This window comes from Dermacentor albipictus, chromosome 2, assembly GCF_038994185.2.
Source record: "Dermacentor albipictus isolate Rhodes 1998 colony chromosome 2, USDA_Dalb.pri_finalv2, whole genome shotgun sequence".
In the NCBI taxonomy this organism is placed as follows: Eukaryota; Metazoa; Arthropoda; class Arachnida; order Ixodida; family Ixodidae; genus Dermacentor; species Dermacentor albipictus.
Window position 1 is genome coordinate 8,724,984 of NC_091822.1, and position 17,373 is coordinate 8,742,356.

At 44.7% G+C, this 17,373-nt stretch overlaps 1 protein-coding gene and 1 long non-coding RNA gene across 3 annotated transcripts in view; one reads left to right on the forward strand and one right to left on the reverse strand.

Moving 5' to 3' along the window:
• LOC135913224 (innexin inx2-like) overlaps positions 1–17,373 on the reverse strand; it is a 378,125-nt gene that overhangs the window by 209,067 nt on the left and 151,685 nt on the right. Inside the window, exon 2 of one of the 2 annotated variants that reach the window (XM_070533438.1) lies at positions 12,082–12,235. The exons of the other annotated variant lie outside the window; for it this stretch is intronic. The gene's annotated coding sequence lies outside the window, so the exon portion shown is untranslated. The remainder of the gene's footprint in view (positions 1–12,081; positions 12,236–17,373) is intronic. 2 annotated transcript variants of the gene reach the window in all.
• On the forward strand, positions 1,520–8,780 carry LOC135913223 (uncharacterized). Its single transcript, XR_010567914.2, has 4 exons — positions 1,520–1,951; positions 2,944–3,048; positions 5,751–5,895; positions 8,673–8,780. It is a non-coding gene; the product is annotated as an uncharacterized lncRNA (long non-coding RNA).

A 17,373-nucleotide genomic window follows, 5' to 3' on the forward strand; every position in this document is an offset into this window, starting at 1 on the left:
ACTGCGATATGCTAGCTGCGAATTTCAAACCGATTCCCGGTCCTGCCCAGTTGAAAAAGACAACAGGAATTCCTGCTGCAAATACAGAAATTTCTGTTGTACGACAGAAGTTCCTAACGTTTCTGTAGCTGCGACAGACATTTCTGACGTTACGACAGCAATTCTGACGTCGCAACAGAAACATTCGGTCGCGACGGCCAAGAGTTCTGAAGTCGCAACAGAAGCACTTTCCGTCGCGGCCCTTTAAAATGTCAGCTTCGCATCGGTGGTGTACACTGCACTTTTCTCTTGCGCGGTATTCAATCGTGCTTCTCTGAAGCCGGCAATACTGATAGCACCGACACCGGTATTAAAGTCGACGTGGCCAATTGTTATAATTGTGCCGTGACGACGCGGCACCAGCAACGCGCTACCGGCCTCCTCAAAATCGGCCGCTGATCAAAATCATACCATCTGCGGGAATGGCTGCGTATCCGCTTTGTTTTATTTGGTAAGATGGGGCACACAGTCCTGTGGACTTACATGTGCGGTTACACTGACACATTAGTTAATTTCCCAGAAATATTGCACAAGCTTATGCGAAGCGGAAAAGAAGTTTTGGATTGTTCCACAAAGTTGCGTGAAAAGCTTTCTCGCTCGGGTCTCATTAATCTGGTACAGCGCTGCCGTGAGAAGCCAGTATACTGTCCGGATCAAGACTCACCCACGAGTCTTTATGTAGCTATTTTGCATTGAACGCACGAATTATATGCGAGCTCAAAAGTGTAAAGAGCAAGAGACAACTGTCGAAATTAGCAGTAAAAACCTTCAGTGTCCCCGGTCACCGTTGTCTATTTCTGAATTTCTTATTAAATATGGATATCGCTACAGCAAAATTGATGTTCTAGCATTCCACGATGTACCGGTCGATGGTAACAACACTTTTGCGCATATAGAGATACGGCAGTTGACGCGACCGGTGAAGTGAAAGCGCATCTTGGTTCTTAAAATGTAAATGTAAACAGCAACCCAGAGAGATTTATATAGCTGGCCTAGTCGAGGTGTGGGCGTGTTCGGCGTGGTGCGGTGGTAAGATGCTTGCCTCGGAATCGTGAGGTCCGCAGTTCAAATCCTGTGCGAAAGTTTTTTTTTTTACTCTCTTTTTTTGTATTAATAATTTTTCTTATCCTTAAAGAGGTCTCTGTCAATTTTTAATCAACTATATTGATCAGAAGCTATAGAATTTTCGACTACAAGACGTCACACTACAGAGAACAGAACGACAGTCACAACGTCCCAAAATACGACAGACTGAAAATTTCCTGTTGTGTTATTCAAGTGGGTGGGACGTCTATACGGCGTATACGCACATTGCCGTCCTCTCTATTAAAAGCAACGTTGCTGAAACACGTCGTACAAGACGCTGTACGACTCGCATAACATCGAAATACAACGCCGTCACCATCCATGAGATCACCGAAAGCACGGTCGCTTTCGGTGGCGGCCTACAGATGGCAGCACAGGTAGCGCCGGTAAAGTTACAGGTGATATTATTTTGCTGTCTTCAGCCTTAGCTACATGTGAGTGCGCGCTGCATTGACGCCGTCCGATGCAGTTGTTTAATCGTGTGTACGCTGTGCCGAGAGTAATTGTGGTGCATTTTGTATTCATTGAGAATCACAAAACCCCTGGGACCGCGTAATGTAGCCCGCAGTATCCTTCGTGTGGTGCGCCGATGTCGAAGGTATGAGCCTTCGCCACTTTCTTTGTTCCGGGCTCACGAAAAGGATCTCCTCCTCTGGCACTCTCGCATCGTATCACACTGTACGGAAGAATTTGGTGAAAATTGTGCTCTTACGTCCTGTAGTTGATCCGCAATTCAACAGTGTGTGCGCCGGAAGGACCGTTGGTGCAGTCGATGCCGCGGCACCTGTGACGCTAAAAGGAGCGTTTTCCGAGTACGCCTAGAAAGGTAAGTCCGGCGCTTGCGCGCATTCTTCCTATCTATGGTTCGTGAACTGTGCGTTCTTGTACGTATCGCAAGATCCGTACAACAACCGAATCCGAATGAGTAAAGCAGCAAGAATTATAAATGTGCTTTTCAAATGGTTGTTCTTCATGTCGCAGTGCACATTTAGCAAAAAGTTCCATGGAAATTGCCCTAAAACGTATTCATGTTACCAACAGCTCTATCTGTGGTTTATTTACTTTCACCTATGAAGCACGCTAGCGCGGGTGGTTCTTTGATCTAAATGGGCACAAAAATTCAAGCAAAGAAAGTTACTGTTTGTGTACATAATTTTTCATTGAGAAATGGTATAGGCATTTCCAGAAGTAGTACGTCGATGTGTCGTCTTCACAGCTAACAGCTGCGCGAGATAGCACCCGATTTCTTCGTCGACGCATGGCCAGATTTTCAGCTTGTATGGAAATTCGTCTGTTTATAGAGTGTCGTCAGATGACGTGTATTAGTGTCCTGTGTGTTTTCGTGTACTTGTAAAGGGTTCCGATCTTGCAGAGAAGCCGAAATTACAAAAGCAATGTTTCTTTTTAATCGAAAAATCTTTCTCTTTTCTGTATTGTCTCTCCAGAAAAAGAGGTGGTCTGTTGAAATTTTGAGCGCATCGTCCTTTGGGAGCAGTGCTTTGTTGCGCCGCATAAACAAATTAGGTTTTGGAACGCTTTTCATGTCCTAAGGAATTTTTTCATAGTACAACTCACATTTCACGTTATACAGCTGTACGTTTGTGTGAACCTTTTCATAGTAGATTCATGTTTGCTACAGTTCGATTTACGTGTTATTTAACCGCCTGTGATGTTACGGTCAGATATTTGCACAACCAGTTGCAGCTTCATGTAACTGGTTGTATGAGACTTTTTTCAAAATATGACGTGATCTTTTTATATCACAAGTTTGCAGTTTCAGCAGAGATTACAATAAATTAAGCATTTATTATTGTTTAGGGATGGCAAGATTTTGTGAACCAGAGGCACCTCCAGATATGCACCTGCGGCACTTCTGCAGCCTCAACAGCACGGCAAAGTACCTGGTGTGCATGCTGTGACAAGGTGTGTGCAAAGCAGTTGCTGCCACTTACACAAGCTGCAGATTTTGTTGGTATCATCCATGTTTGGAAACTCTCCTGAATTTTCCGTGGGTTTACAAATGTGGGCTCATTTTACAATTTTATGGATGTCACTTTAGAAAGACAATGAAGTTGTGTTGGTTAAGATATTTTAAAGCTGTTGAGAGATTAAAGGCATGACATTGTTAAAATGCATGTAAAAATTAATTGTAATGGTACTTGTAATGGTTTATTATTAGCGATGCAATATCTCTAACGAGAACATCAGAGGGGCACTTGCTGTAGGGAAGTTTGGTCAGATAAATTCATGAAGCAGCGTAAAGCGGCAGCAGCAAACACGCTGTAAAAGCTCTGTAATCTAAAGAAAAAACAAAGCTGTCAGTTACTGGTTTCAAGTTCGCTGCTGCTTTTTGTGCTGCACGACAAGTTAAATAATGGTTGATAATGTGTGTGTGACGTAATAGTTATGCGCAAACACACGAGGTGGAGAGAAGTAATTATTAAAGGGAAAATTGGACATCGTAGCATTTGCTACAAAGGAAACCCGTATGTGTTCCTCAAAAGGAAAGCCGCACAGTTGAAGAAAAATTCATCCTGGTCCGGGACTCGAACCCGGGACTGCCACCTTTCCGAGGCAGCCACTGTACCATCTGAGATAACCAGGTGGCTAGCACATGGCAGGGCGAAGTCGAATTAGTTGACAACACGAAGCAAAGGCAAGGGTTTGACATAATATTTTTTTCCCCTTTATTAATTACCTCTCTACACCTTGCGCGTTTCCGCAAAACTATTACGTCACACCCTTGCCTTTGCTTCATGTTGTCGACAAATTCGAATTCGCCCGGCCATCTGCTAGCCGCCTGGTTATCTTAGATTGTAAAGCGGCTGTCCCGGAAAGACGGTGGTCCCGGGTTTGAGTCCCGGACCTGGACGGTTTCTTTTTTTCAACTATGAGGCTTTCCTTTCGAGGAATCCGTACGGGTTTCTTTTGTAGCAATTGCTACGAGTGGGTGGATGTGCGATTTTCCCTTTATTAATAATGTGTGTGTGTATGCAACAATGGGGGTGCTGAGAGCAAGCTTTAAAATAATGTGTGTTATGTCCCCAACAAAGAATTTAGTGTCTGCAGCATTTTTACAAAATATTATGTTCACAGGTTGGCAGGTATGACATAATGTACAACAATAATGTACAACACTTTTGCTGTAGATGCCATATTCATAACGTCCCTTTTCTGTCTACTTGAATCGTATATTTAGAATTTGGCCCACCTTCAGTTTGATCAAGGTTCATAGGTAGCCCCCTCTGAAATAAATATAATTAGGAGCTATTGTAGATAAGCATGATATACCTACTCACTGTATTGTGACATATATTTTTAGGGACTGTGTTGTGAGGCATGCATATCCTTTTACCTGTATGTCTTGCAGCAGGTTGCCCGACAATAGCATAAATGCTCTGCCCACCTTTATTATTATGCTTTCATGTAGACATCTAACATCTGTGCCCACATAGACTCCATGTTCTTAATTACATTTTTCTAAGTATTCACTGTTGTGCATTACATTATTGTGTTACATTACTGTGCATTACATGTTTTCTTTGTTTTATTTTGGAGGGGGCTATTCATTTCTATAATAGTACAGAGAATAGGACTTCAAAACAAAAAACCACGAAAGGTGTCTATGATGCTTGGAATTCTACATTCCATCCCCTAAAGCGCTACCAGTAGTAAAACCTTCCTAACTGTCTTTTTTATAAGCTAGCTGCCAGATACATAGTCCCATTATGAGAGTATGTTATTTTTTTTTCTTTGGTCTGACTTGTTTTGTTGAATGTTCTCCTTGTTAGTTCAGAATTTGTTTTCTTGCCACCTCATGCAATACTCCAACTGGAGACTATGAGCTATGTGTACAATAAATAAGTAAATTCCTAAAGCATGCAACAAACCATGCAGCATAGCATTTAAATGTTGCCAGTTTATAATGCTTCTCGAGTGCAGCGCAGCATGGAGCTTGAGGCTGATCTCTTCAGATGTAAAAAAAAATGCAGGTTATGAAAATGTGGTCCTACAAACTGCTGGTTACGCATGTCAGTCAGCCTGTTGCAGTGGTCACAAGTGAGAATGTAACCAAAAGCTGGGCGTGCTCGGCCATTTTGCATATGGCACAGGATAGAGCTTCACCTCTGCTATTGCTTCTCTTATAATAATGGCCTCCGAGTATACATGCCGAGTTATGCTTCTGGGGACACTTATTAGTTAACCTTATCAGGTAATACCATTAGCCTTATGGGTGCTATAATGTTGCAGTGCCTGCAGGATGTCCAGCATTACAATACACATTAAAATTATTGTACAAGTCATGCAATGGTATCGAGATTGGCCCACCAAGTGACACCCTTTACTTACACTATACCTGGGATCAGCCCAGCTCACTCAGTCAGGGAGACATCCATGCATAAGGGGAGGGGTGTAGCAAATAGAGGGCGTTCGATTAATCTTTCTCACATAGATAGCTCATACATATAATGTTTCTTAAATTGGATGCTTTTTTGCTCAAAATGAAGTTACTTATGTGCATAATGTCAGCAATGCGATCCTATTTATGCCTAACGAAAGTTGCTTTGTTCACTGCCACTTTTTATATTGTTTCGCTTGTTATTCTAAGCTCACTTGTTTTATAGCTGCTATAGGTATGGCTGGACCTGGAGAAGAAGTGTAAGCAGACCATGCTATGTTGCTGATCTGCGCTGATCTCCACATCCAAGTTGGTCCCGCGACAGTTGGGCGCCATTGTGCCTTGCTTCATTGACAAGGTGATATAATATGGTGAGCTTGTACTTCAATATCGGTATTGAAAATTATGTTAAGGAAAAAAGACAAGGATTGGTCTTTATGATAGATACACTCATGTTCTTTCTTTAAGGTGTTCTTTTGACACTGTTCTGCATGGACATATTTTTAGAGAATTATAACAGTCCTTTATTGCAAAGTGCCACGGCGCTAGTTTATGCGTTAAACTAGCACTCTTTCACCAAAAAAAGTCGTATTTAGCACATAATTCACAAGGAAAGAAAGGAGGCAACAGGACAGAGTGCTACTAACAGTTCAGTATTATAGCTCGCACAGTAATATTGTGCAAAAGGTGAAAGGGGGAGAATAGATCTGAATACATATTGTTCGCACAGAAACGAAAAGGATGCATCACATGGTGAGTGTGACATTTGTTTTACAATGATAAGAAGCAGTCTCACTGTCTAGTAATTCTCTGCATGGGTAGCTAGTGCTAGGTTCCTCGTCATACATATAAGAAAAGTTTCAGATATCTCTCCAGCGCTTTTGTCTTTTTATTTTGTCACGATCAAGCAGCTTTTAAACATAGGTGCATGTGCACCGAGAGTAGTGCACTACCACTGCTGACTGACCCACACATCAAGTTTGCTTGGTCACGCTGCCAGTCATTTATACATTTGCCGGTTTATCCGATGTAGCCTCTACTGCATGAAATGGTATGTGATAGACACTGCACCTGTGTACTGTACGTGCTTTCTTACATTATTTTTTTCAGAGATAGTGATGCAGGCCTTTTCATTATTTACATGCCTACACAACAAACGAAGCATTATCTGTGCTTAGAAAGAATTGTAGGAAAATCCAGCATGAGGCAACTGTTCTCAGCACGAAACAAACTTGATTCGTTGGTTTTCGTTCATTATTGCGACACTAAGGCAGACAAGCTTGTGGGCTGTGCTTCTGCAATTTGTACAGCACACTGACAGCACTGGTGTGGGCCTCATCTGTGGGCTGACTGATGGCACCTTCTACGGCGCAGACCACTTGTGTTGGGCGAGGCACCAATGTTGACGTTTGTTCCCTTGTGCAAAACAGCAGTCCTAGGTTTAGAGTAGTTGTAGGAAGACAAGGTAAACATAACTTCCATGGCTTGAGTGGGCTCATTTCTCTTGGGGCATCTAGCTTTTTTTCTTGCAACTGTGCAGAGGTGCTTCCCTAGAGTCAGCGGGAAAATGGCATAGAGTTGTGCATTCGGGAACTCCTTAACAATGATCTGCCGTAGTTAGGGCCTTGCGAAAATGCACTGTCTGCCAAGTGGTACAAGGTGCATTATTCAGCCACAGATTTCCTGTTGGCATGATTGCACTCGTGCTGTCAGTAATTTCTTGGCTTGCCGAATTATCTTGAGGCCCCACGCTGATGATGCTACCGATGTCTTCGTGTGCAGATTTTCAGGATGAGGTTTTTTGCTTTGCAAATGTTGTTGAAAGGTAGGTGGTGCTTACAGGTAGCTATTCTAAATATTAGTGAAATGAATTGGCCCATCTTGCTTCGTCAAACATCGTCACGCCGACATCAGTTGCACAAACAAAAAACCTGGCCTACTTGCAGCGTCGTGCACGAAGAAACAAACAAATCAGCTGCTGGATTGTCTTGGCATCGCATACTAAGCTGACACCAGAACTGCTGTAGCTACAAACCAGGCAGAAACGATGATGATGAGCAGGGATTTGTAGTAGCACCAGTTCGTGGGGCACCAAGGAGGCTTCGTTCAAAACAAAAATGGCATTCAGCAAGTAGAACCATGCAACGGTGAGAGTCGGTGCATGGTGCTCTCGATCAAGTTGGCTCAAGGAGTGTCCGAAAAATCAGACGAGAGGTTGCAAGGCGTCCGAATTTTCGGAAGTTGTTATATATTATGGTCCATGGGGAGAATGGCGGTGCCGTGAAGCACACCGAGTAATCATGTCCGGAAAATCAGTCGGCGACTGTACCTATACCTATTTGTCTATGTATACCTAGGTGCAACAGTGTTTGCTATGATCTGTGCCAGAATTGCTGTTGCCCGTAGATGCCCAACATGTCGGGTGTCAAATTGTAAAATACCTTGCAAAAGTGATCTACGGAAAAATACCGCTTCTGCTATATTTCGCTTTTGCAAGAAATTTAGCGGCTGCTGGCACCTACCTTAAAAGGCTTTATATGGTCTTCGCATGGCCAGGGCCTTCTACTTTTGTGAGTTTACTTATCTCGAAATTTACCCCGGTTTTTATAACTTCAAGTTGGCAGGATCCCTAGTCTCCTTTAACGTGTACCCAATAAACCTTACATAGGGGTTTTGGCATTTCCCTGCCATCTAAATGCAGCCATTGTGGCTGGGATTCAATCCCATGCCCTCTGCCTGAGCAGCGCAATGTCAAAGCCAGTACACTACGGTATTTTGCTGGCAGACGGGTTTAGTTTCTGAATAATTTATTATCTCAACCTGTTGGTGTTGTTTTTAAAGGTATTTCATGTTTGTATTCTGTTGCTTCAATACTAGTAGTTATTGTTAATCAAACGATGTGTCCATCTTTTTCCTATAAGACTTGCTTCAATCGCCTGCTAATTATGACAGCTTATTTTCCCACAGTAATCCATGTTCCCTTGAAACATAGGCAGTGCATGAAACCACATATTTTTCAATAAGATGTATTCGTTATCTTCTATGACCGGAATGCTGAACCTTTCTTATCTGTGAGAACATAGGCAAATTTGCCTATGTGCTAACCTGTTGCATGAGTCAAGATAAATTATTGGCTTTACTTTTTCAGGTGCCCTGCTCGCTCTCACCCAAGCAACCCACTCCAGCGGTCTTCTCTCGGCAGACTGGACGCATCGAAATACCGTTGGAAGGTCCAATAAACAGTGCTTGAGACATTTATGACATGCTTTTATTTAGGCCGGAGGACTTCAGGCTTAATGAAAGCTCAAGTGGGTGTACAGAAATACCTACGTAAAGTATACTTGTCTTTTTCAATTACAAGTACATGCCAATACTTTGCCTGACATTTTTCACCCCAAAATTACACTTTACTGTGGATTTGTGTACAAACCATTACAGCAAGAAGCACTGCATTAAGACGAGTACAAGTAATCGAACATATACTAAACTAGCAAGAACTACATTTGCATACTTGTAGTATAAATATGAAAAGGAGGTACAATCTTCTTCAGGGTGCATTTTCTTGTAGGTCATACATAGAGAACGTACTCGTGGGTCATACAAAACTTGTTCATAATGTATCACATCAGTGTTGGTAGTGCTAATCAATTTATGCCGAAAATTGTGTTCATCTTCGTATCAAGCAATGTACCAGGCAAACCTACATATGAAAGTGGCTTCTTGTTGCGAACCTAATGCAGATCTACTTCTCTTCAATGCTGATCGCAAATACACAAGTGCACAAAATATGTGTAAAGAGTAAATTATATTAAGCAACATCAATCCATTCTGAAAGGACCTGGTATGAATGTAGCAAAAAATAGGTCTGAACAGGGGCAAACAGGTCTTGGTTAGATAGGACGGGATTAAACGGGTCAGGATTAAACAGGATTTAAACGGGTCAGGATTAAACAGGATTTAAACGGGTCAGGTTTAAACAGGATTTAAACGGGTCAGGTTTAAACAGGAACAAACGGGATTTAAACAGGTCAGGACTGAACAGGATCAAACGGGGTCCCGTTCCATAACCCTATTTGATGAAACCCGTTTGAAAAGAAATAGGATTTTCTAGTACGGTCATCAGCCTATTTTGATGTCCATCGCAGGCGAAAGCTTCTCCAGCGATCTGCAATGCCCCTGTCTTGTGCTAACTGGTTCCACGTGTCTTCACGTTTCCTAATTCCATCACGACCACCTTATTCTCTGCCGTCCTCGACTGTGCTTCCCTTCCCTTAGCACCCATTCTGCAACTCCAATAGACCAGCAGTTATCTCCCTTACGCATTGCAATGTCTGCCCAACACGACTTCCTCTTGATGTAAACCAGAATATCAGCTATCCCCGTTTGCTCTCTAATGCTCATCGCTGTCTTATAGTCTATTATCGTCATGCCTAATATTTTTCATACCATCGCTCGTTGCGCGGTCCTCAACGTCTTCCCAAGCTTCTTTGGTAATTTCCAAGTTTTGGCCCCATGCGTTAGTAACGGTAGAAAGCAATGATTAGCAGTAAGCTCCATGGTCATGATTTAGTAATGCATGCTTAAGCTCTCCAACTAAGTTTTTTATTTTTGTTAGTTTCCTTGATCAGAGGCCCGTGCGAGTAATTAACGTCAATAAACGCATTTCTGCGCAGGTTCTAGAGGCTGACTGCCAACCATGACATTTCGTTCTCTCGCCAGGCTGCGGAACATTACTTTTCTCTTCTGCATACTAACTTTCAATCGGACTTTACACTTTCTGCGCTAAGGTCCTCAAACGTTTGGTGCAAATAGTCTGCAGCGTTGCTGAGTATACCAATGTCATCCACAAACCGTAAGTTGGTGAGCTATTTACCGTTAGCCCTCACTTCTAACCATTCCCAGTCTAACTGTTTGCACACCTTTAAGTACTCAGTGATAGCATTGTAAATATTTTGCCATTGATCATGCGAAGGCTTTTGCAGATATCTGGCTATGCAAAGTTGGTGCGTTAGTGTCATTCGTTCGATATCATCATTCGTGGCAAACTTCATTTTTTACCATTGTTCGGAGTCAGTGCGCTGCTGCCTAGATGCCCCGATCTAATCATTCCACCTACCTGATTCAAGCGCCGGTAGCTCGCGGTTCATATGTCCAATACAATGCGTTAACTGCCAATGTTGATTTATCATATACTGTGAGCTTGTTCACTTACTCGCTTATAACTAGGGTGTAAATTAGAAAGACTGGGGTGTTCCAAGGGTGTTTTCTTCTTAAACACCCTTTTCCGTTAAAAGAGTGTTTGAAGGGTGTTTACAAGGCTGGAAAGGTAAGTACACCCGCATTACACCCATAAGGGTGTGAAAAATTTAAGAGTGTATGGCAATAAAATATCATGTGAACCAAACTATTTCCAGCAACGCAGCCTCCATCAAAGGCAAGAATTCACTTTCAAGCGTATTTTTGTTACATTCTGAGTCGTTATCAAGATTATTAAATAAATGTTTCATTGCATATACGTCAGTTATTTGCGTATCTACCTTAGCCAGTATTTCGTAATTATTGTTTCTCAATTATTGTTTCTCAATGCGTTTGACCAGGTCCACTTTGGAGGTCAACAATGAGGTGACAAAACTACAATTATTTTGTTGGTGTCGCGTCTGGGCCTTCTCACTAAGGACAATTTCTGATTGGGTGGCTCAGCAAGGAATACAGCGTTTGTGTTCCCATGCGACCAGTGTCACGTCAGAGCTCGCTTCGGCGTCTACGGGCCTGCCTGGGATCCCGCTTGGGGCTAATAGCCGCTGCTACTCCGGGACGACCTGCGAGGATGACGTCGGGACCATGGTTTCTGACGTCCCCTAAGGAGCACTGTTTTGAAGTGGAACCATTGTATACCATATAAGTGGAAAATCGAGCGTCCGGCGTTCACCATCCCATGGTACCAAACCCCACGTGACCATGTGATGACGTCACGTTCCCAGTGCTACACCTGCTGCTGCTCGCACTGCGAAATGCCTCGGTGAACACCCCACACCCAAAAATGCGCTTTGCCCAATCCGAAAATTGAGTTAACCCCATTCAAAACCGACTTGGGCCACTCCAAAAATTTACTTTACCCACTCCCAAAAAATGGCATTGTCCTATGCGAAAAATAGTTATCCCATGTTCAAAAATCTCGCTATGGCGTGAAACCTCAATGAACCCCAGCGTGGAACCTCAATGAGATGGCCCACGCTGCCGCGCGCGCACTGACTGACCGCGCAGGCGCTGTAACGGCCGAAGAGAGATTTACGCATGGTAGGGACGCGCCTGCCACTTATAATGAACTTCTTAAACACTTCTATCTCTCGCGGCGACAATACCGTCCTCCTCACCCCAAGCTCACTAGGCCTCAGGCAGTGACATTCAGACTGTTGCAGACAGAAACCTATCCCAACCTGTTCACGTTACATGCGCTATATCCGGAGATTTACACTGATGACGCGTGCCCTGCTTGCGGAGATAGATCAACACTTTCGCACATGCTCTGGGGATGTATCTCTATACCAAGGCCTCACCTCAGCTCAGCTAGGAGGGAGGCGGCCCTCCGCAACCCACTCCTGGCTGAGCAACGTTGGGCTGTCCAGCAGGCCCACGATGCGGCTGGCAGGCTAGGCCTGTCGGTCCCGACGTGGGAGCGGCCCGCGACGTGGTAATACGCGTTCTGCAGGACTGTAAAATAAAAGTTACTCAATCAATCAATCAATGTTCAAAAATGACCAGGCCCACTCCCAAAGTTAAATTGCACCCCCCCCCCCCCCAATTCCATAGTTCGATTTCGATAGTTCATTCGATAGTTCGATACATTCGATAGTTCGGCACTATAACTGAGCACGCGTCAGATTTCCGCAAAAAAATGCACCTACAGGCATTATAATTCCTAAGAAGCACATGCTTTAGTTTGACTGATTATAGCTACTATGCCCGTGTGATATCTCTCAAACGTCATCAGTCCCGCTCGGATCTGGGCCACCACAGGACACCTATATAAACATAGAGAAGGGAAACTGCACCTCCCACAGTGCAACGGGAATAAGAGTAGCGGTGGCGTTGTGAACTAAACGTTGTGTCTGTCGTACATGTGTTCTTTCGTCCGCGTCTTCGCAGCGCTCATTTCATCAAGTATTTCATCAAGTGAACTAAAATATACGACCGTGAGATGGCGCTCATAAAATCGGAATGAATATCATCATCATAACGTATTGAGCCACTGCGGTAGCAGCAGGTGGGGCTCGTCGTGTTGCTCGCTCGTTGGTTTTGGCGTTTTGTTACCGCTTTCCGGGCGGTAATCGTGTGTGCAGTACTCTAACATGGCTGCAGATATCTTTATTATGTCGTCAGGGGGCCGAGGTGCCTCAACTGGCAAAAAAAACAATTGAAACAAGTAAGCTTGGATTGTTTATTGCCAAAGGTCAGTGAAGCAGTACATGCTCACAATTTTCGTACAGGTCAGGTGGACTTAGTGCTGTCAGTCACTAAGTTTACAAGATACATAAACACAGATAGACATCTATTTAATGGAATTGAAAGCTGAAAGCGAACGACGTTTTCTCGTCATGTTCGGCGTGCCGCTAACAAAAGGAGAGCGAAGCTTCACACAACAATATCTATGCCTGGCTGCCCTCGTATTTGTAGCCACGTACGGTGCTGCTTGACGTGTTTTAAGCTACACGTATATCGTCAGCGTTCGAAGATTTTAGCAAGATTAAAAAAGAAACATAAGAAGTGCTCGACAAAGATTTACTGTCAGCAAAATAAGCTCGAGCTGCAATATCCCATTGTTTTCATAACACAATGGCGAGAAGCACGTAGTGTAGTAAGAAAAAACATTACGCTATATTTTACTGCATATATTGCCTGCTCTTGACACTTCTGCTGCACATTTGGTGTTCAGGTGTGGATGTAAAGGTTTCGCCACAAGTGGAGCGTTGGTAAGGAGCGTTATCGAGACAACAGTGCTAACAAGGACATGTGCAAATATTGTGTGAATAAACAAGGACGCTAAAGAAACATTTGCGCAAGCCCAATTAATGCTCAACGATCCTTGGAAAATGCAATTTACGGTTTTATGCAGAAAACACATCTCCGTTTGTTATTCAAAGAAGGCAAAGAGGTTGCATGGGGATGTACACTTCAACTTAGAGAGGAGCAAGGGAAGCCTCAACCTGGAGCCAACGTTTCAGCAAGCAAGCATGGGGGCTGTCACGAAGACAAGTTCCCACGCAGAGGCTTCCCGTCCACTGCTGATTCGCTGAACACTGAGCTGAACTTAATCCAAGCATATTTCAAAAAAACTTTTTGGGGACACACTGTGCTCAGGTTTGTCATCTGTTATTTGAAAAGAAACAAAAATGGTTTTTAGTGACTTTTAGTAACCCAATCGTGTTACTTGAACTAGTAAAAAGAACTCTACTCATTTCACTCTAGTTATAATCGTATTGCGAGTATAACATCAATGAAAACTAACCTAGCACTTATTCCACTAGCTATCCTCCATAAAGTCGCCCGTCTTTCGCTATCTCACAAAAATTTTAAACTACAGCCTTACAAGACCCCAACACGCCCGAAACTTCAGTATACATCTGCCATATGGCATCCCAATCGCGCTGATCTTTTTACTTCACTTCAACTAGTAAAAATAGCTCTACTCGTTTCATTCTAGCTATAAGCGCATTGAGAGTGTAACCTCAATGAAGGCTAACCTAGTGCTTATTTCAGTAGCTAAGCGCGGTGACGTCGCCCGTTTTTCGCTATATCGCAAAAGTTTTCCATCCCATGACGCGTCACGTCGACTTCATATTGCGGTCTAGGTACATTTTCAACCACGTCGACCATCACAGTAACGTACGAATTGATTCATGATACACGAAGTCTTTCATTCATTTTTTCATTCCCGTACATCTCAGAAATGTAACTACCTTCCCTGAAGTATCTTAGCCATCACTGATAACAAACTTTTTGCAAAGCTGTAGCTAACATTGTATAATCAGGATAATTATTATATTACCAGGACTCAGTGCACTTGTTTGTGTGTATGCTTTATTCTACTTCTTTGGAACCACTCGTTTCTTTTGCGCCATATGGCCATGAGGGTATTTTACCTAAAAAATGGAATGAGCAGTGACTGCCATTGTTTCAGTTAACATGAAGTAGCATTTCCTCAAAATAGCATTCGGTGCGTTTAATCGCTTTAACATTCGTTGCAATTTCATCTAAGAAATTGTTGTGAGTGAGCATGTGATACCTGGTGGCAACGCCCGTCAAGCTGTTTACAATGGTGTAAGTGTGAGGGAGTTTGTAATCCAGGTACTACAAAGAACAGTGCGCGAAACGCTCCATGACCGAAAAGCACACACACACAACACTGTTTTGCGTATTCATTTCTTTCAATGGTGTCTTTGTGTGTGCTGTGCATAGTGAAACCTCAATTAGATAACAATTTTTCTATCGAATACATTGTATTATGTCTCAAGTGCAATTAATGTATCTGTATCACCTGAAGTACATTTGCCACTAATGTGCAGCGAACTTATCGCAGTGTGTACTTTGTGCAGAAACAGGCATAACTATTTATTATTTACGCTGTACTTCGTGTTAGGAATTTTTAGCAAAGTGGCAAAATAACAAGAGCTTCGTTTGAAATGCCTTTAAAGAACAATGACATTATAATTATGTGATGTGTGGTGCGCGACATGGTGCGGTGATCGGGACGGTCAGGAGCAGACGACAAGGAGTGCGCGCGCCGAGGCAAATTCCGTGCTGGCAGGTGAAAAACGACAACGCCGATAAGCATCCGGCACGTGAACGCATGGCACAAGAAAAACAATTAAAGAAGCAAAGCGAACCAATTAGGAAAGACCATGGGGCATCAGGCAGCCAATCGGAGAATGCCTAATCGGCCAGAGAGAAGAAAAAGCGTGGTGCGCTGGCAGAAGGGGGAGACGCAGGGGAGACGCCAGGAGAGTTCCAGGAAGCGACGCCAGGAGGAGGTCAAACACCGCAGCGGGCGTTGAAGACGGGCTGTTGGGTTCCGGACCCGAGCCACCAGGACTTCACCAGACCGGGGCCTCCTGCCAGCCTGTTCTTGTGCGTCGCCTGTCTACCCGAGCGTGCCGCCAGCTCCTCAAGGCCGGTGAGCTTCTGTGCTCGTGGATACTACGAGAACAGTCGGGCTACGGGCCCGAGTTCTACGCCAGCTGCCCGGCCAGAACGCCGTCCCCGTCTCTCGTGCCGCCTCCTGCCCGAGGCCGGCGTTTGAGCTTCAGTGCCCGTGGGCAGGACAAGAGCAGTCGGGCTACGGGCGCGAGCTCTACACCCAGCTGCCCGGCCAGAACACCGCCGCCGTCTGCTCATGCCACCCAGCCGCCTGCATTGCCTCTCCAAGCCAGGGCTGGCCAGCCCCGGTCGCCCGGTCAACCAACCTACACCACGACCTTTGGTGAGACCGGCGCCACCCTTTCGTCAGCTTGTCGCCGCGTCGCCGCGTCGAGACTGTTGTGTGTCCCTGCTGCCGTGGCAAGCCCGGACTCGCGCACTAGGTAGCTCCATACTAGCCCCAAATGTGTGTCTTGATGTGTATTTGAGTGTTTCTTTTATGTTTGCTACTTTCTTCTATTTATTTTAAGCCTTCTTTAGTTCCATTAAACGTTTGTGTGTGTGTTCGAAACCAACGGCTTTGTCCGCAATTGGGTTCTCGGAGGCTTCGCCTAAGAGAACCGTCAGAACTTTTTGAGTGCATGAACCTTTGTCCTATATTTGGGCCTCACAAATTGGCGTCTGCGACAGGACAATGCCGTTCGTTCGGATTTCTTTTTTCTAATGGCTAGGAACTATGGCCAGCACACGAGACTTGTTAGCCTCAGCCGAACGCATGGCGCTAGAAGATGCGGAGTTGAGGGCTTGGTTGACCGAACAGGAAGCGCGTGCGCGAGAAGAGCGGGCAGCGGAGCGCAAGGCTAGGAGGGAGGGATTTTCATTGGAGGAGAAGAACTTACAATTTCGGCTAAAAGTCGCAGAGGCTGAGGGTGCATATGTGGGCAAGAAACAGACCGAAATCAGTTTGTTTGACTTAGCCACCGTGGTCCAGCGATTGGGTTTGCACGGGGCAGACTTGCACAGATGGGTGCAAGACAGATGGTTGTTAATATGCGGGAAAGCTCGAAGCGAGTACGACAGGCGAGTGGCAGAACAGGCAGCTGAGAGGGAGCGCCTGGAGGAAGAGCTTCGCAGGGTGCGCGGTCGCATCAAGGCACTCGCGGATGCTTGCCCTGAAGGGACAAGATCCGCGGTTGAGGATGCAGCACAGCAGTGCAGGGGCGACCCGAGGGTTCCCCTCCGACATGACGGCAGGCCTTTGCGAGAAAAAAGGGTCTCAAGAAGAGACACCGTGTAATGGTGCCATTGTAGGCATAGATACTGATGTTTGCTCACGAAGCAGGCAGCATATTGCTTCCGTATCTCAACCGATGCTGCGCGAGCCCAGTGCAGGCAATGACTGGCTCGTACATGGTTCCGAGTCACCGTGCATGGGCCTGGTTGAAAAAGTTAGAACTGAGAACCTCCTACAGGCTAAATATAGTACGTCGGAATGTTTGCGCCGGGGTCGAGATGGACCTGAAGATATCAGGAGTCCTGAGGAATCAAGTTTGGTTTCCATAAAAACAATTTAGTCGTCGTTACTGCGTTTGTTGAATTCAACAAAGGCAACTGCTTGTGACCCTATACGCACCTGGGAGGGTTCAGGCCTGTGTACCCAATCAACACATGGCTTTGAGGATTCAGTACATCCTTCGTCTTCTCATGCACGCGTG